This window comes from Neovison vison, chromosome 2 (genome assembly GCF_020171115.1).
Source record: "Neovison vison isolate M4711 chromosome 2, ASM_NN_V1, whole genome shotgun sequence".
Lineage (NCBI taxonomy): Eukaryota > Metazoa > Chordata > Mammalia > Carnivora > Mustelidae > Neogale > Neogale vison.
The window spans coordinates 76,072,962-76,092,338 of record NC_058092.1 but is presented as its reverse complement, the minus strand read 5'-3'; the positions used below and the strand labels follow the sequence as shown (position 1 = coordinate 76,092,338).

Below are 19,377 nucleotides of genomic sequence, written 5' to 3'. Positions count from 1 at the left end.
CACAAGGCAAGTTTCCATAGGCACAGGGACCTATTTCTGAACTTGATATTCAGGTCCATTAGTCTATTTGTTCCTATAGGAGTACCACGTGCTTTCTTTTAAAAAAAATTTTTTTATTATGTTAGTCAACATACAGTACATCATTAGTTTTTGATATGAGTACCATGTGTTTTAAAAATATATAGTACATCTTAATTTCTAACAGGCAGAATCCTCTCTTCTATACATAAAGAAAGAATTTTTGGCACTTGCAAACTTTTATTCTTCCATATGCTAAATTTGCTGAGGTCCCCTATACTTTGTGTTATAATTTTTATTGGAATTTAATGAAAGTGACAGGTGAAATCTTTGATTCTTGGCACTGGATAAGACATGAAGACTAATGTTTGTAGGTGCTAGAGAACTATTTCTATAGAGAACTACAAATTATTGAGGGATGAATAGTGCTTCTCTACATAGAGACTGGGAATTATCTTTGGAATATAAACAGGATTTTGCCTGGCCTACAATTACAGCAAAGGTGTATTGTTATGAGAATGTTTCTATCATCATAAAATTAAAGCATTAGAATACTTTATGAAGTCCTTTCACGTACAGACATGATTGCAAACAGGATCTCCCAATTTTGGAGACTCTGTGGCCACCGATCGTTTCTACATACTGGGAGCCCTATGGGCTATCAAGTTCTTTCTGGTATGTCCAAAGCCCTAATTCTGAAGCAAGAGATTAAATATACACTTTTTGGGTTGTGTTTCTACAGTTATCTAAGCATTTATTTTACTATAGAGGCACAGTTAAAGATGACCAAGTCTACAAGCTCTCTGTCTCACAAAGGCAGATTTCTATCTCTAGGAATAAATATTCTGAAAAACGTGCCCATGGAGAGGTATCAGCCAGGAGATACTTTGCTCTGACTCAAGTTGGCCTGGCAGAAAGTTTTGCAGCAATCACATATGCCCTGGGGACTTCTGTATAGATCTGTGTCCATTTCCTGTTCAGGTGCTCACTCTCACACCCCTCACGTTTTTGATCTCCCCTTGCCCTGGTCATTTGTGTCTCAGGCAATAATCCGAAATTCATCCAGATCAAGGTGTAAAGGATCCATAAGGTGTAATGGCTGCCTCTCTCAGCAATATTTGCGCTGAAACAGAAATCTCAGTCTCCAGCTAAAGATGGCTCTGCAAGGTGGGCAGGCAGTGATCTCTTCTGAAGGCCCTAAAATTGTAATTCACATTCTGTCTATGCAGTCTCAGTTTCAGAACTAAGGAAAGGATGCCAGCAAAAACAAACCCTCAGCTGGCTAGACTTGCCATTAATTTAAAAAGCATACTGTTACCAGGTTGCCCATAGTGACTATAAACTCAGTGCAATCGCTCTGCCTTTCTGCCAGCCCCAACAGGCAAGCTTTGCTGTGAGATATGAGTCTTTCAGTGAAAGCTGTCACTCCTCTCCCCTTCCCCCTCTTCCGGTATCTCGTGTAGGAGAGTGAGGAAGGGTCTGAGCACAGAGTTCAAGGAAGGCTGTGTGACCCACCAGACCACATACTGGCCTTCCTGGCTCAAAGACCTTTTAACACATGGGAACTCCAGGGGTTATACTCTTGGATCTGTCCTTGGTAATTACAACTATCTTTAAAAATACTTCATCTGGAAGGTATCTGGCATTCCCAAAGGAAAATTTGGTTTTAGTCAGCCTTTCTAAAAAGGAACCAATCACAGGAGAGTCTCCTTCCAGTGAAATTTGTTAATTTGGAAGAAATATCACTTTACTACTATAGCAGTTCAACTGTAAGGAATATGATGACTATTTTGGTTGAATTTCACTCAATATGATTCAACTTAAGCCTTGAGAAAAGGCTTAGGTCAACAATTAGTCAGCACCTTGGTTTCTGCCAAGTGTGGACTGAACTTTTCAAAGCCAAGCTGGGGTTGGAAAGAGCCAATGAGAGAAAGGAAGCAAGGGGTCACTCTGAGTTCAGCTCAAGATTTGGGACATGCTTTCTAAAACCCTGCCATTCTGTGCTGCCTACAGATTAAGCAGGGCAAAATGATTAACAAAAGTGTTGGTGTATGTGTGCATTGGAGACACAGTCAACCATTTCAAAAATGCCCTGACCGACAAGAATGCATTTCTCAACCATGGATCAAGAGGAAAATGACCACACTTCGTAGCAGATTTTGGACATGCCCTGCTTGCTTTTGGTGAAAGTCCCAGAAAATTAACTGTGGAGCTGAATAACTCGACTCTGTCTCTTCCTAGTTACCTACAAACCCTTAAAGATAAAGACAATGGCTTATTTGTTTGCATTCCCTAATGCAGCACAGTATGCACACAATACCCAGCATATAATAAATGCTTAATTAATAGTTGTCAAATGATGGGATTGTGTCAACAGACTAATGCAGGGGAGCCAGTTCATCTGGCTATGCTCTGAGGCTCCTCAATATAGAAGATATGCAGATGAAAGTCCACTGGAAGACAAAGTGTGAGAACTTAGAGTCAATCCCATCTGTGCTTAGAAGCCAGAATGCAAACCACACAGAGCTACATATTAGTTTATCAGACAAGATAGCTATCAACTAGCATTGTATCCAAAGGAATGCCATTATTTAGGACAGCATGGAGAGCAGAGATCAGCCAAGGGAAAGTGTCTGGGTCCTAAAGGCAGAGAAAAGAGAAGACAGCACTTCAAAGGAAGAAGGAATTAGAGTGTGTAAGAGGTCTGAAGAGATGGTTCTACTCCAGTGGATATTCAGACTTCTGGACCTGTTAGACTAATGAGAACAGGTTTCAAAGACTTACAACAGTCCAGAAAGTAGTAAGCAAATGGTTTTGTTTGTATTCAAACATTTAATACAAACCAGACAGATTTTCAGTACTTTATTGGCATTAAGCAAGAAGAATGGTATGGAAAGAAAAAAAAAAATGAAACCCACAGACAACACAGCAAATTTACTTTCAGCATCATAATACTTCACCCTTTTTCTCACTAGATGTTTGTAAGGAAGTTCTTGTCTTGAGTGTTCCTGCTCTACTTTTCTACCACCTCTGTTTCTGTGATCAGGGAAATGGATGAAATGGGTTTTAAGTGGACATCCAAGGGTCTAGGAGGCTTACACTTAAATAATAAACCTCTGGGGGGAAACAAATCAGAAATCACACATGATTGGGGAAAGATGGGATTCTCTATCCCCTTCACCCTTTGTTCTTTGTCTAAAATGGCACAGTCAGGGGTGCCTGGGTGGCTCAGTGAGTTAAGCTTCTGCCTTCAGCTCAGGTCACGATCTCAGGCTCCTGGGATCCCTGCCCAGTGGGAGCCTACTTCTCCCCCTGCCCCTCTCCCCCACTCACGCTCTTGTGCACACTCTCAAATAAATAGATAAAATCTTTAAAGAAAATAAATAAATTGGCACAGTCATTGCTTTCTAGGGTCTTGGCTCTCCCGTGGTCCCTAGGGCCCCATATTTTTTCTTGTGCTTCCTCCGCTGCTCCCAGGAAAATCCTTTTGTGGGCTGGGAAAAGCCCCTCAATCCTGCTTCATCCAAGATACTCTGCCTATAAATTCTCTTTCCTATTTTCTCTCCTCCACACGTCTAAATTTTCCCATGGGTGTCGGTTTTGTGAAATAGAACCTGGAGATTGTTGTTTTGGGCTCTGCTACAGACTTCTCTGAAAACAATGAAACAGAGCCACCTACTTGTCTGAAAGAGAGGAAAGGAAAAAATACAGGGAGAAAAAAAAAAACCTTCATAAATTAAAGACTTAAAATATATTTTTTCAAGTATGTATGTATTTGTCGGTGCTCTAATCCCAAATAACCATAAAAACACTAAGGCATTAAGGTTTAGGTACTTGAAGGGAAGGTATTTATGGATAGATAGGACTTTAGGACCCCTCAGAGGCTACTATGTGTGAAGATAAAACTAGCTCTGTGTACAATGACCCGGGATATTTGGTTTGCTGACGAATATTCCCTGCCATCTCTGAAAAACTGATCTTTCTTTATTCTTGATTTCCTTCCATCCTGTCGCCCTCGGCCCGCAAGAACGACAACCAGCCTGGCATGGTGTTAATGCTTCGTCTCTTTATTTCTACAACTTTCTTAGCTTATATGTGTCAGGGTGACCAATAAGGGGCCAAACAATGGGGAGAGCCAATGAGAGTCCTGTTATTATACTGATTAAATTTGAAACAGCCAATGACTATGTCCTCCTTCAGGTGGGCTTCACCAGAAAGTTCGGTGTTTACTTGCAGCATATTTTGCTGGCAGTGAGCCAAGCGCCATCTTGTAATGGCGGGGACTTTCCCGGCCGGAGGCGGTCCCCGACATCTCCCCCTTTTTTGTTTTATGGCGGAGATCGTGCCTGTCTTAGGTTGTCAGTAGCAGAAAACATCCTTACCCGTCATCAGACACAAGATATCGATGATCTCTGTCCTGTCTTAGGTTGGTATGTTTTTCTACTGATCTTACCCGTCTTTGACTACCGATCTAGCATGCTTAGCCACATCTGGGGAGATGTCCCAGCCTCTATTGACATAAGGGCTTGTACTATAGCTCGGCTCTGCTCTCGCTGCTGTGTTCTCCATTGGCGAACTTTTCTGAATAGAAGCAGAATGCCAATAAGAAGGAGGACAAGAAGACCAATTGTGCCAGCCCATTGTTTGGTAAACTGGAACATATTGCTGAATGTTTGAAATAGCTCTGGGAGGGAAGTTGGTTGCATACGCGTACTCGTGTGAAATTTTGAAAATCGTCAGACCAAGCACCCTGCAAATACTGGGAGAGCTGTCGGGAGACATTCTGTAAGTCACTCATATTAGTATAGGCTATGGGAGTTACACAAATTGCCGGGAAGGGTGCTATACAATATGTCCACTTGTTCTTGAACCAAATCCACTCTCTGGTTGACTATCAGGATTCCTGCTTGCAGATGTGCATTGATCTGAGTCTGTGTTCGAAGGGCAGCCGCCGTTCCTGCTGCAAGGGTGTTCACAGCTTCCGCAGTGGGTCTAGTTGCAGCAAGCGAGACTGCTGCTGCTGTGGCAGCTGCTGTAGATATAGCCAATGCTGTCACAATGGCGGCTGTGATACCAAAGTCTCTCTTCTTTCTGGATAGCACCACCGGTAACTTGTCCTCTGGAATGAAAACTGGGATAGGAGTAGGGATACGCATAATCACAGCCAGCTTGAAGGCCGTGACATTCCAGCACTGGGAAAGATAGCAATTCTTAGTGCAATTCAACATATCATTCAGCTTGCTAGCATTTGTTACGAGGAAAAGGAAAGGTGGCAAGACGCATATGGGAGTGGGCTGATAAATAATATTATTGGGACAAGACACATTAACTGTTGACTCAAAGGTACCAGAGTCATTTTGTTTATAAGAACAGTTGAGGAATTTGCCACCATTTAACATGGACACTGCTGAGATATCAGTACATGCTCCTAACAAGTTACAGACCTGCCATGCATCAAAGGGAGAGGAGGGAATATGAGAAAAGAATTAGTCACTGGTAAAGGATATAGCCATGCTTTAACCACTGCTCACAGCTCTCTGGCTTGAGTCTGCCGCAGGAGGTGTAGCATCCCCAGCGTTATCATCAGCATCTTCAGCATCATGACTGGTGTTCGGAGGCAAGGCTGCACGCACCAGCCGCTCTGGGATCCAAATTGGAGCCTCTTTTTCCTGTGGAAAAACACATACAGACCCCCTACTCCATACTAACACTGGATCTGGTCCATTCCACTTTCCTGTGAGGATGTCCTTCCAAAGTACTAAAGGCTTAGGGGGAGCAGCAGCAGCACTAGCATGTCTGTCTGCAGCTGATTTACCTGTTTTGTCCAACGTTAAAAAATTCAAAATAAAGAGAATGGTGTTGAGCTTATCTTTAGGGGACCTGAAGATGTCCCCTATTCCCCCTTTTTGTTTATAAAGCGCATTTTTTATTGTAAGATGCGCGCGCTCCACAACACTCTGTCCTTGTGGGTTATAGGGTATTCCATGTATCAAGTGAATGTCAAGTTGTTGTAGGAAGGCTTTAAAGGATTGTGAGGTGTAGGCTGGACCATTATCTGTCTTTAACTGGCGTGGCTTTTCCCATGCCGCGAAAGCCTGTAGGCAATGGGCAATAACATCTCTGGATTTTTCCCCTGTATGCACTGAGGCGAAAATTATTCCAGAGCAGGTACATGAACATATCTTAACTTTCCAAATTCTGAAACATGTGTGACATCCATTTGCCATATATGACTAGGTAACAGACCCTTAGGATTAACCCCCAAGGAAGGTGCAGGTAGTAAAGTCAAGCAGTTTCTGCAGGAGACTACTATGTCCCGTGCCTGTGCTTTTGTTATGTTAAATTTGAGGTGAAGAGTTAAAGCATTCACATGGAACAGCTTATGATAATGTCTCGCCTGTTGCACCGGGTCCTCAATGGCAAAGACAAATTCTCCTCTGGTTAAGGAGTCTGCTAACCGATTACCTTGTGTCAGGGGGCCTGGTAAGGTTGTATGAGCTCTTATGTGGCCAACATAAAATGGAACCTTCCTGTCCCAAACTAATGTTTGGATTTTTTGTAATGCCTTAGAGATAGTAGACCTGGCATTAATAGAACCCACATTTTCAATGATAGAGACAGCTTGCACCACATATCTACTATCTGATAAAAGGTTGAAGGGTTCTTGATGAAACATTTGAAATGCTTTTATCACTGTGAGCAGCTCGGTTTCTTGGGGAGAGGAGCTTTGAAATAGGAAGGTCCAGCTCTCTTCTTTGGTAACTATAGCTCCTACTCCTTGCTTAGATCCATCAGTGAATATAAGCCTTACATTACTGAGGGGTTTATGGTGAGTGATCCTAGGGTATATGATTGGATTGGATAAACTGAACTGTAGCCATGGATGTGATGGGTACTGGTTATCAAATTGAGCGCACGTTATAGTTATCAAAATGGCCCAGTCATCATCACAGGCTGCTAGGCACTTTATTTGTTCCTGCGTATATGGTGTTATTATAGTATCTGGTTGTTTACCAAACGCTGCTATACTAAGTTTAATCCCTTTAAGTATAATTTGTGCAACGGCGCTTGGGTACCAAGGCAAGACCTTCCCTGGAGAGTGGGCCAAACTAACCCATGATATGGGGCCAGATTGCCAAAAAACTGCAGTGGGAGCTCGTTTTTCGGCAAGGACACAAAATAGCAAAGGTTTGGAATAGTCAATTCTGTCTATCTGAGCAGCTTCTAGCCTTTTCTGGATCAGACTGATGGCTGCTTTTGCCCCCTCAGTCAACTGACGAGGAGAGGTGAGGTTAGGGTCTCCTTTAAGTGTCTCAAATAAGGGTGACAATTCCTGATCAGTGAGTTTTAGGTAGGGCCTGATCCAATTGATATCTCCTAACAATTTTTGAAAATCATTTAATGTGTTTAGGTGATCTGTCCGCAGGGTTATCTTTAAAGGTCTGACTTTAGTATTCTCTAACCTAGTTCCCAAATACTCTTTAATGGGCGTCATTTGGACCTTTTCTGGTGCTATGTGTAATCCGAATCTCTCAAAATGTTTGAAAAGAAAGGAAAGGGCCTTCTCAATATACTGTTCTTCTTTATGGCACAGCAAAATATCATCCATATAATGATACACAATGAGTGGGGGAAATTGTGTTCTCACCTCCTTCAGGGCTTGATCTACATATAATTGGCACATTGTAGGGCTGTTGGCCATGCCCTGAGGCAATACCACCCATTCATAGCGTTTATCCGGACTAGAATGATTAATGGTAGGTACTGTGAAAGCAAAACATTGGGTGTCCTCGGGGTGCAATGGGATGGAAAAGAAACAATCTTTAACATCGATACCTGGTTTTTTAGGCTCCTGATAAGACACCTTTATCTCTGGGCACTCACGCTTAAGGTGTCCTGGCTCCTTGCAGTAATAACAAACTCCAGGAGTATCCCTATGTTTATATTGTTGAGCTCCCTGTAATCCTTGTAAACCTTGAGTGATAGCTGCAGCCATAACCTGCCCTTGAATAACACTGTCATTGATATCCCTGCAAACTTTAATATATGTACTCAAGTCTTTGCTTTTCCAAGGTCTGATGGCTTCTTTACACCACTTATTAGCTTGCTCATAAGCCAGCTGTTTTATCAATGGCATGGCTGCCTCTACCTCCCCAAATATTCGACCAGCTGTTTGCATCAGCCTCGCTACAAAATCAGCATATGCCTCATTTGGTCCTTATATTACCTTAGACAGCTGACCCTGTAAATCCCCATTGCCTTGAATTGTTTTCCATGCTTTAGTGGCCGCCGCGGCTATTTGCAGATACACTGCAGGGTTGTATTGTATTTGGGCCTGCTTTCCCATGTACGGTCCCATTCCCATTAACATTTCTAGGTCCCACTGAGGATTTCCAGCCGCTGCATTATGGCGGGCAGTGTCCTGTGAGTATTCTTGCCAGGCTGTTTTCCATACTAGATATTGCCCTCCTGACAAGGTTGCGCAGGCTAGATTACCCCAGTCTTCAGGGACTAAGTTCATTCCCGCTATGGTCTCCAACAAAGATACTGTAAAGGCTGCCTGAGGGCCATACTGCATGACTGCTTCCTTTAATTGCTTAACTAGTTTAAAATCAAGAGGCTGATGATACCGCTGGTTGTTTTGGTCCTCTAAAACCGGAAAGGCAGAGGTCAGGTCATGATCTCTCCAGCTCGAAGCCCTGCCACTACCGCATGTGGTGCAGCAGCTACAAGCTCCTTGGCACGCCATAGGATTATACGGCGGAGGGGCACTAGGCGTTGCTGGAGTCGACAGTTTCAACTGTTCAAACTTGGAGTACATTTTACGGTCTAACTTTTCCCCTGACATTTCTTCTTCCTCTTCACTAGAACTACCCCCCTCTGAGGCACAGGAAGAACACTCTTTAGATACTTCAGATCCCATTATGAACACAAAGACAACAGACGCAGACGTTAAAGACACTAACCAACACATTGACTTTTTACACGCATATACTTCAGTCGACCTTTACTCCCCACTTTACCGCGGAAGAAAATCCCGGCTCTATGGCCGCCCGCTTCTTATTGCGGTCTTGTACAAGATTGCCACCACTTTAATTGTGGTTCCTTCCCCGCTTACCTGCGGTTTTTCTCCTTGCAAGGTTTACTTACTCGTTAACTATTCCCGGGTCTCGGCACCATTTGTCGCCCTCGGCCCGCAAGAACGACAACCAGCCTGGCATGGTGTTAATGCTTTGTCTCTTTATTTCGACAACTTTCTTAGCTTATATGTGTCAGGGTGACCAATAAGGGGCCAAACAATGGGGAGAGCCAATGAGAGTCCTGTTATTATACTGATTAAATTTGAAACAGCCAATGACTATGTCCTCCTTCAGGTGGGCTTCACCAGAAAGTTCGGTGTTTACTTGCAGCATATTTTGCTGGCAGTGAGCCAAGCACCATCTTGTAATGGCGGGGACTTTCCCAGCCGGAGGCGGTCCCCGACACCATCCCTTTTATGTTTTACTAATAGCAGGTTCTGGTCAATCAGATTTCTTTACCCCTTTCTTCTACCATCTTTGGCTTGTTTGCCCTCAATCTCTCCTTACAAACTTTTACAAACCTTACAAAGTTCGTAAATTTCTTACACACTTGCTTGTTTATAAAATTTATTTAAAAATCTCTCCCTCTCCCCTCTGCCTTCCTCTCTCAAGCTCTACAGAGGACTCCAGTTCTTAAAAGACAATGCAAGTTGGTACAGCCTCTTTGGAGAACAGTGTGGAGATTCCTCAAGAAATTAAAAATAGAGCTTCCCTATGACCCTGCAATTGCACTCCTGGGTATTTACCCCAAAGATACAGATGTTGTGAAAAGAAGGGCCATCTGTACCCCAATGTTTATAGCAGCAATGGTCACAGTCGCCAAACTATGGAAAGAACCAAGATGCCCTTCAACGGATGAATGGATAAGGAAGATGTGGTCCATATACACTATGGAGTATTATGCCTCCATCAGAAAGGATGAATACCCAACTTTTGTAGCAACATGGACGGGACTGGAAGAGATTATGCTGAGTGAAATAAGTCAAGCAGAGAAAGTCAATTATATGGTTTCACTTATTTGTGGAGCATAACAAATAGCATGGAGGACAAGGGGCGTTAGAGAGGAGTAGGGAATTTGGGTAAATTGGAAGGGGAGGTGAACCATGAGAGACTATGGACTCTGAAAAACAGTCTGAGGGGTTTGAAGTGGCGGGGGAGGAGGGGGTGGGAGGTTGGGGTACCAGGTGGTGGGTACTATAGAGGGCACGGCTTGCATGGAGCACTGGGTGTGGTGAAAAAATAATGAATACTGTTTTTCTGAAAATAAATAAATTGGAAAAAAAAAAAAACAAAAAACAAAACCCAAAACCAAAGCAAAACAAAAAACAAAACAAAAAAACCGGAACCCAAATCACCCTCTGCTGCCCTCTTGTGGACATCTGCTGATAAGCAGGCATGCTCCTCAAAATCAATGAAACTGGTTTGCAAACTGGTTGGGGAGATTGGTGGGATAATCACTTGGCTCCCACTGATGGGAGTTGCTTCCCTCTCTGGCGGCAGTCAGGACACTGATGGACAATCACAACTACACTAGTTCTTTCTTTTATTTTGATAGACTCAGCCAGTTTTCTGTGACAGGTAGCATATTAGTAGTTTCCATTTTCTTCATTAAAAATGTCTGAAGTCACTGGTGGACAGTAGCTGCCTCCTTTCCAACATGGCAGGCTGCCCCTTGGTGGACGGTCACCAGGTGGGTCAGAATGGTCATTCCCTGGTGTCAAGACTGACCTTTGTTCTGAGCACCCAGGAGCTCCTGTGGGCTACTTTTGCTGCTGCTTTTTGTCTATACCCCTAGGATGGGGCATACATCCTCCTTTGAATTATAAAATAACACGCTTATTTGTATATGCTTTAGGAAAAGCAGACAGTGAAAGAGAGACAATACAAATAACCTCTGAAGACTGTCTGTTGTTGACAGTTTGCGCTACATTATCCTATACGCATACATATCTCCCCAAAATTGTATCCTATTTCGGAAGTGGTTTTTGTATCACTCTATTCACACAGACCCCTTTCTGTGCTATGATACATAATTTCCACCATCCTTTCCCAGTTGTGGAGACTGTTGTGTTCACATTAGTGTCTTTGCACTTGGCTTTCCTTTGTGAGGACAGGAAGATGAAGCAGGTGTTTCCCGGTCAGTTCCTTGCTGTCATTCAAGCCTCAGCTCCAATAGGGCCACAGCCATGGGGCTTTCCTGAACCCCTCAATCTGGGGAGCCTCCTTTGACATCTGGCATTTCCTTCATGCCATGCGTCCTTACTGTCTGAAATGATCTTGCTCACTTGTTGGTTTGTTTCAAGGGTTCCCCTAGTAGAATGTAGGCTCACTGGGAGCTGAGACTTTCTCTTCCTACTTTATCACTCTGTCCTCGGGGCTTTGGGTAGTAGAGGATGCAAAGAATTTGTTGAGATAATATTTATTGACTGACTGAGCTCATTCTATGGCTGGACAGACTGTAGGTACCAAATGCACTTAAGCAATTTCTTATTGTAGAACATTTAGACTGTACCCAGTGTTTAAATATTTTTAACAGCATTATAAGAACAACATTGTTTACTTGGACAGTTCTTTTCTTCCTTCCGATATTAAATCAAAACACTTTAAACATATAGAAAAGCAGAAAGAATAGTGTAATGAACACCCATATACTTTCATCAAGATTACATTTTTGTTAATATTTTTCCACTTGCTCTATTTGCACTTCTTTTGGATGAACCACGTAAAACTAAGTTGCATACATCAATGTACTTTACCCCTGAATGTTTCAGCATGCATCTCCTGAGAATAAGTACATTCTCCTAAATAAACACATCACTATTAGCACACTTAGTAAAATTAAAAATAATTAGTAGTTCTCCAATACAACCTGATAACCTATGTTCAAATTTCCCCAACTGCTTTTCAAAACACATTTATAGCTCTTTTATTTATTTATATTTTTAAAGCAGGATCAAACAAACTTTATATTTATATATGTCTATGGTTTATCTAGAAGAGTCATTCTATGTTTTTATTATTCCTTTTTTAAACACCATTGACTTTTTGAGGAAACTAGGTTAAGTTTTCTTGTAGACTATCCCATAGAATCTGGCTGCTCATTCCCTCATGGTGTCATTTACCCTGTTTTTCTTTCCCCGTCATTCCTTTCACCAGAAGTTAGATCTAGATACTTGCTTAGACAATATGATTATAATCACTGATAGTCACGTTTCTTTTTGATGTTATAATTGTCCCAAATTTGTCAATAGGATGCTCGTTACATTAGCTTCTCTATCCTTTTTGATATGATCCTGTTAATCTTTAAGTGTGCTTTTGCTCTCTGGCACAGAAATATGTCCTAGCCACAACTTGTATTTTTCCCCTCACCTAGAATATGTGATTTCATCAAAGGAGTACTGTTTGCTTGTTTTGTTGTTGTTGTTTTTTTGTCTTTTTTTTTAAATGAAAAAAATTATTTGAAAACAAAAATCTGGGAGATGAATTTGCTCATTATCGTGAATGCTATTGGAACAAGGAGATCTTAGTGGGCAAAATGATATATATATATATATATATTTTTTTTTTTTTAATTTTTTTCAATTCCAGGGGCACCTGGGTGGCTCAGTCATTAAGTGTCTGACTCTTAATTTTGGCTCAGGTCATAATCTTGGGGTTGTGGGATCGAACTGCACGTTGTGCTCCTTGCTGGGGGCATGGAGCCTGCTTGGGATTCTCCCTCTGCCTCTCTCTTTAAAATAAATAATTTTTTTCATTTCCAATTTATATTACAAAATTTTTTCTTAACTGATTTTATATTTTTATTTTAAGCACTCACCAACCAAAATACACCAAGGGAAAGGTTAGATTTATCTAGGTTATTATAGCAAGGAAAAATGCACACCATAGAACATATGGGGGCATCTCCAAAGTGGGGCATTAGGAAGGGTGGGAGGCATTTGGAGGTAAACACAAGACAGACTCAGCAGGGATTACTTAGAATTCATGAAGTAAGTGAGTTGCTGATATAGTTGTAGTTTTATCTTCAAAACACACGGACTCCTGATAAGTTGTAAGATCAGAAGGATTAAGGTCTCTTCCAAAAACTATGGCCTGAAATGAGCCAGTGTGAAAAGAGTTTGAGCTTAGATAATTTGTCTTGCTTAGTTAATTTATCTATTTGATAAACCATAGTACAGTTATGTAAGTTGTCGTTTCTGTTTCAGTGATCAATTCTCCCCTCTTGACATAGCTGTCATCAGGATTATTATGATTTTTTTAAACAGCTTTATTGAGGGGCACCTGGATGGATCACTTGGTTAGGTGACCAACTCTTGATATCAGCTCAGGTCTTGATCTCAGGGTTGTGGGTTCAAGTCCCCATTGAGCTCCGTGTGCGGTCTACTTAAACAAAGTAAAAAAAATAAATAAATAAAAATAGCTTTGCTGAGGTATAATTGATATACCAAAAACCATATCTATTTAATGTATACAATTGATGAGTCTGGACATATGCATACAACCTTGAAACTATCACCACAATCAAGGTTATAAACATCCATTACCTGTGAAAGTTTCCTTGTGCTTTAAAATTCTTTTCGTTTTGAGGTTTTCTTCTCAGGAACATTTAACAAGAGATCCACTTCTTTTAACAAAATTCTAAGTGCATAATACACTATAATAATAACTCTAGGATCTATGTTGTACAGCTGTTTTCTAGAACTTACTCCTCTTTCAAAGCTTAATCTTTAAAGCCACTGAACACAACTCTTCATTTCCCCCCTTTTCCTAGCCCCTGACAACCACCATTTTATTCATTGCTGTGAATCTGACAATTTTGGATACCTCATACAAGTAGAAACATGAAGTATTTGTTCTTTTGTGATTGCCTTATTTCATTTACCTAACACCTTCCAGATTTATCCATGATGATGCAAATGGCAGGATATCCTTCTTTTTTTTTAAAAGGCTGAATGATATTCCATTGTATGAATACATCACATTTTCTTTATTTATCTGTTGATGGCCATGTAGGTTGCTTCCATAGCTTGGCTATTGGGAATAATGGTATCATTCCAATAAAGCTATTGAGATAACTCTTTGAGATCTTGATTTCAGTTCTTTTGGGTATAAGAACAAAACATGGGATTGGTAGATCATAAGGTATTTTAAATTAATTTTTATATTTATGTAAATTTATAATATAAATATATAATACATAAATATACAAATATTTATATACATTTATAATTTCACAATTAAATTATAATTATTTTAATTAATAATCTATTTTTAATTTTTTGAGAAAATCCCCCATTGCTTTTCAGAGCAGTCACTCTATTTCACATTCCCACTATCAGCAAATTCTAAAATTCTAATTTTTCCACATCCTTGCCAAGACTTATCTTTTTTTTTGGTAATAGCCATCTAGTAGGTGTGAGGTGATATCTCAGTGTGATTCTGATTTGTGTTTCTCTGATTAGTGATGTTAAACATCTTTTCCATAGACTTGTTGCCATTTGTGTGTCTTCATTGGAGAAATGTTCATTTGAGTCTTAAGCCCATTTTAAAAAACTGGTTTATTAGTATTTTTACTATTAAGTTGTAGGATTTCCTTATATATTTTGGAGATTAACTCCTTATCAGATACGTGGTTTGCAAATATTTTCTCCCATTCTGTAGGTTGCCTTTTCATCCTGTGGGTTTTTTTCTGTGTAGATTTTTAGTTTGATGTAGTTTTGTGTTTATTTTTGCTTTTGTTGCTTGTGCTTTTGGTGTCCTATTGGAGAAATGAAATCATTGCTAAAACCAATGTCAAGAAGATAATCCCCTGTGTTTCCTTCAAGGAGTTTTACTTGGTTTTACATTTAAATCTTTATTCCATTTTGAATTGATTTTTTAGTAAGGTGTCAGACAGAGATCCAGTTTCATTCTTTTGCATGTGAATATCCAGTTTTCCCAACACCATTTGTTGAAGAGATCATCTTTTCCATTATGTATTCTTCTTGTTGAAGATCATTAGACAGTGTATGTGTAGTTTGATTTCTGAACTGTCTATTCTGTTTCATTGGTTTATATGTCTGTCTTTATGCCAGTACCATACTGTTTTAATTACTGTGGTTTTATAATATATTTTGAAATTAGGAAGTGTGCTATGGCCAGCTTTGTTCTGTCTTCTCAAGATTGCTTTGGCTATTCTGGGTTTTTTGTAGTTGTATGTGAATTTTAGGATAATTTTTTCTGTTTCTGTAAATAATGCATTGGGGATTTTGATGAGAATAGCATTTAATCTGTAGATTGATTTGGGTAGTATGGACATGTTACAAATAGTATGTCTTTCACTCCATGGACACAGAATGTCTTTCCATTTATTTGTGTCTTTTAAAATTCTTTCATCAATATTTTGTATGTTTCATTATATAGTCTTTCACCTCCTTGGTAAAGTATAATTCTAAGTATGTCACTCTTTTTTATGTTATTGAAAATAGGGTTATTTTCTTAATTTCCTTTCTGTATAGCTCATTGTTAGTGTATAGAAATGCGACTGATTTTTGTATGTTGATTTTCGTATGTTGTATACAACTTTAGTGAATTTTTGAATTTGTTCTAATAATTTTGGTGGAGTATTTAGTTCTTTTTTTTACAATAATATAAGTTTTCTACAAATTGAGATAATTTCACATGTTCCTTTTTTATTTGGAAGTCTTTTATTTCTTTTTCTGCCCTAATTGCTCTGGGTAGGACTTCCAGTACTATGTTAAATAGAAGCGGTGAGAGTGGGCATCCTTGTTTCATTTCTGATTTTAGGGGTGTCATACATTGTGGTTGAAGAAGATACTTGATATGATATCAGTCTTCCTCAGTTTGTTAAGAGTTGTTTTATGGCCTAATATGGATTTAAATTTCACTCTAAATTCTACCTTTGCTGAATCCATCCATTTTGGTATTTGGTATGTCATGTGTTTTTGCTTTAATTCATCTCAGAGTATGTTTTATTTTCTCTTATGACTTCTTCCTTGACATTCATTATTTAGGAGCGTGTTGTTTAATTTCTACATATTTGTAGATCCCTAAATTTCTTTCTATTGTTGATTTTGAATTTAATTCCACCGTGGTTGGGGAATATAAATCACATGGTCTAAGTCCTTTTTACTGAGGACTGTTTTATGGCCCAGCATACAGTCTACCTTGGAGAATGTTACATGTGCATTTCAGAAGAGAGTATATTCACTCCATTGCTGTTGGGAAGAGTGATCTCCAGATGTCTGTTAGGTCTAGTGGGTTGATAGTGATGTCAAGTCCTCTGTATCCTTTGATTTATGTTAATTGTTCTATCTTACCAACTAATGTTGAGCTTTCCCTTTGTCTTTGTGGTTCTGCCACTGCACTGTGGTGTATCTATGTGGGGATTTTTGGAAAATATTCTGTTTGATTAATTGGTCTTGAAGCTTTCAACGTTTCTGGAAAATATCAGCCAATATTTATTTCAGATTGTATTAGCCTCTCTTTTGTTCTGGAAACCTCCTTCAACATAGTTCATGCCTTCTTGCCTTATCTTCCCTGACTCCTCACTTCTCTTCCTTCTTCCTTCTTTCTCTTTCTCTTCTTCCTTCTCCCCCTCGCATCCCCTTCCCCCGACCACTCTGCCTTCTTCTCCTGCTGTTGCAGGATATTTTATTCTAAACTATCTTCCAGTATATCAATTTTTTCCTCAGATGTCTCTAATCAGCTTATAATAATATATGTTGGTTATTCCACTTTCATTTAAAGAAATTTTCATTCCTTTTGGAATGCTATGTCACTTTATATAGTTTGCTATTACAAATATTTTAAAGTTTGGTTTTTTTTTTGTTTGTTTAAGCAGGGAAAGCCCATGGTAACTATTGTAATCTGTATTATAATTTACCATATTTCAACTTTGTTAGTCTCGTGTGTGTGTGTGTGTGCTCATTGGTTCCTTTAAGCTTGGTTACTTTTCTCTTTATTTCTATTTAATTTCTTAAAAAATTTTCCTATCTCCCATTGTGGAGAATTTGCATTTAATTTTTCCAGCTGCTTGGATATTAGTCCAGAAAAACCTTAAACCAAGATCTTGGCTTGAGTTGCTGGACCATCCAAGAGATATACTCCTCTAAGAACTACCTTCCCTAACTTATGTGCTTAGTGCTTTGGCATCGTGGAGCTTTTCTGACACTGGAGAGACTGACCATCCCAGGGCTAGCCAATTCTTAGAGATAGGAAGGAACTGCCCTGTAAGTGTGTCTTTCAAATACAAACCAACCAACCTATAGTCCATACCCAACCATCCCCTCTATCAGCTCTTACACTCTGGGCCACTATCTCCATGCCCTAATCACCTGAGGGTCAGATATCAAACAATTACAGACATTTCATATATACCAGAGCCCACTGAAATTATTCAAGTTAGCCCATCCTAAGACTGCTTACCATGCCTCACCTGTTCCTTCTTGCAAAAACTCACAATAAAGCCTCTCCCCCATGTTTTACCTTGTTTCTTTTGCCTCCTGATTGGCCCTCTTGCTTCTCTGTGTGGCTTTGCATGTGTGGCATGGCCTGTCTACTTGGGAACTGTGAAAAACAACTATCTTTTCAATGGCAATCATCTTGCTTCATCATATTTGAATAATAATAAAAAAATAATAATAAACCTGTATTTAAAACAAACCCTAAGCTGCAAATATATGTGATAGCTAGTTTGTCATTATAGTTCCCCAGGGACCTTTGTTTTCCCTTTTATTGTTCTCTTTTTCATATGGCACCAAATCAAATTTGTACGTAATCCATTAGGAATGTGGGATAGCAGATCTACTTCTAGTTCACACTTCCTTCAAAATTCTACTCCAGTTGCTTTCATTCTTGACTGCAATTAGAATCATATGGGGAGGCATCTTTTTTTTTTCCAATTTATTTATTTTCAGAAAAACATTATTCATTATTTTTTCACCACACCCAGTGCTCCATGCAAGCCGTGCCCTCTATAATACCCACCACCAGGTACCCCAACCTCCCACCCCCCCCGCCACTTCAAACCCCTCAGACTGTTTTTCAGAGTCCATAGTCTCCCATGGTTCACCTCCCCTTCCAATTTACCCAAATTCCCTACTCCTCTCTAACGCCCCTTGTCCTCCATGCTATTTGTTATGCTCCACAAATAAGTGAAACCATATGATAATTGACTCTCCCTGCTTGACTTATTTCACTCAGCATAATCTCTTCCAGTCCCGTCCATGTTGCTACAAAAGATGGGTATTCATCCTTTCTGATGGAGGCATAATACTCCATCGTGTATATGGACCACATCTTCCTTATCCATTCATCCGTTGAAGGGCATCTTGGTTCTTTCCATAGTTTGGCGACTGTGGCCATTGCTGCTGTAAACATTGGGGTACAGATGGCCCTTCTTTTCACGACATCTGTGTCTTTGGGGTAAATACCCAGGAGTGCAATGGCAGGGTCATAGGGAAGCTCTATTTTTAATTTCTTGAGGAATCTCCACACTGTTCTCCAAAGAGGCTGCACCAACTCGCATTCCCACCAACAGTGGAAGAGGGTTCCCCTTTCTCCACATCCTCTCCAACACATGTTGTTTCCTGTTTTGTTAATTTTGTCCATTCTAACTGGTGTAAGGTGATATCTCAATGTGGTTTTAATTTGAATCTCCCTGAGGGCTAATGATGATGAGCATTTTTTCATGTGTCTGATAGCCATTTGTATTTCTTGATTGGAGAAATGTCTGTTCATATCTTCTGCCCATTTTTTGATGTGTTTGTCTGTTTCGTGTGGGTTGAGTTTGAGGAGTTCATTATAGATCCTGGATATCAACCTTTTGTCTGTACTGTCATTTGCAAATATCTTCTCCCATTCCGTGGGTTGCCTCTTTGTTTTTTTGACTGTTTCCTTTGCTGTGCAGAAGCTTTTGATTTTGATGAAGTCCCAGAAGTTTATTTTCACTTTTGTTTCCTTTGCCTTTGGAGACGTATCTTGAAAGAAGTTGCTGTGGCTGATATCAAAGAGATTACTGCCTATGTTCTCCTCTAAGATTCTGATGGATTCCTGTCTCACATTGAGGTCTTTTAACCATTTTGAGTTTATCTTTGTGTACGGTGTAAGAGAATGGTCAAGTTTCATTCTTCTACATATAGCTGTCCAGTTTTCCCAGCACCATTTATTGAAGACACTGTCTTTTTTCCACTGTATATTTTTTCCTGTTTTGTCAAAAATTAATTGACCATAGAGTTGAGGGTCCATATCTGGGCTCTCTACTCTGTTCCACTGGTCT

At 40.0% G+C, this 19,377-nt stretch overlaps 1 long non-coding RNA gene across 2 annotated transcripts in view; it reads left to right on the top strand.

Annotated features, from left to right (window-relative positions):
• The window catches only part of LOC122898758, a 28,271-nt gene extending 18,460 nt beyond the window's left edge, over positions 1-9,811 (top strand). For both annotated transcript variants that reach the window (XR_006383048.1, XR_006383049.1), the window contains exon 3: positions 9,711-9,811. This is a non-coding gene — a long non-coding RNA (uncharacterized LOC122898758). The remainder of the gene's footprint in view (positions 1-9,710) is intronic.
• The last annotated feature ends 9,566 nt before the right edge of the window (positions 9,812-19,377 follow it).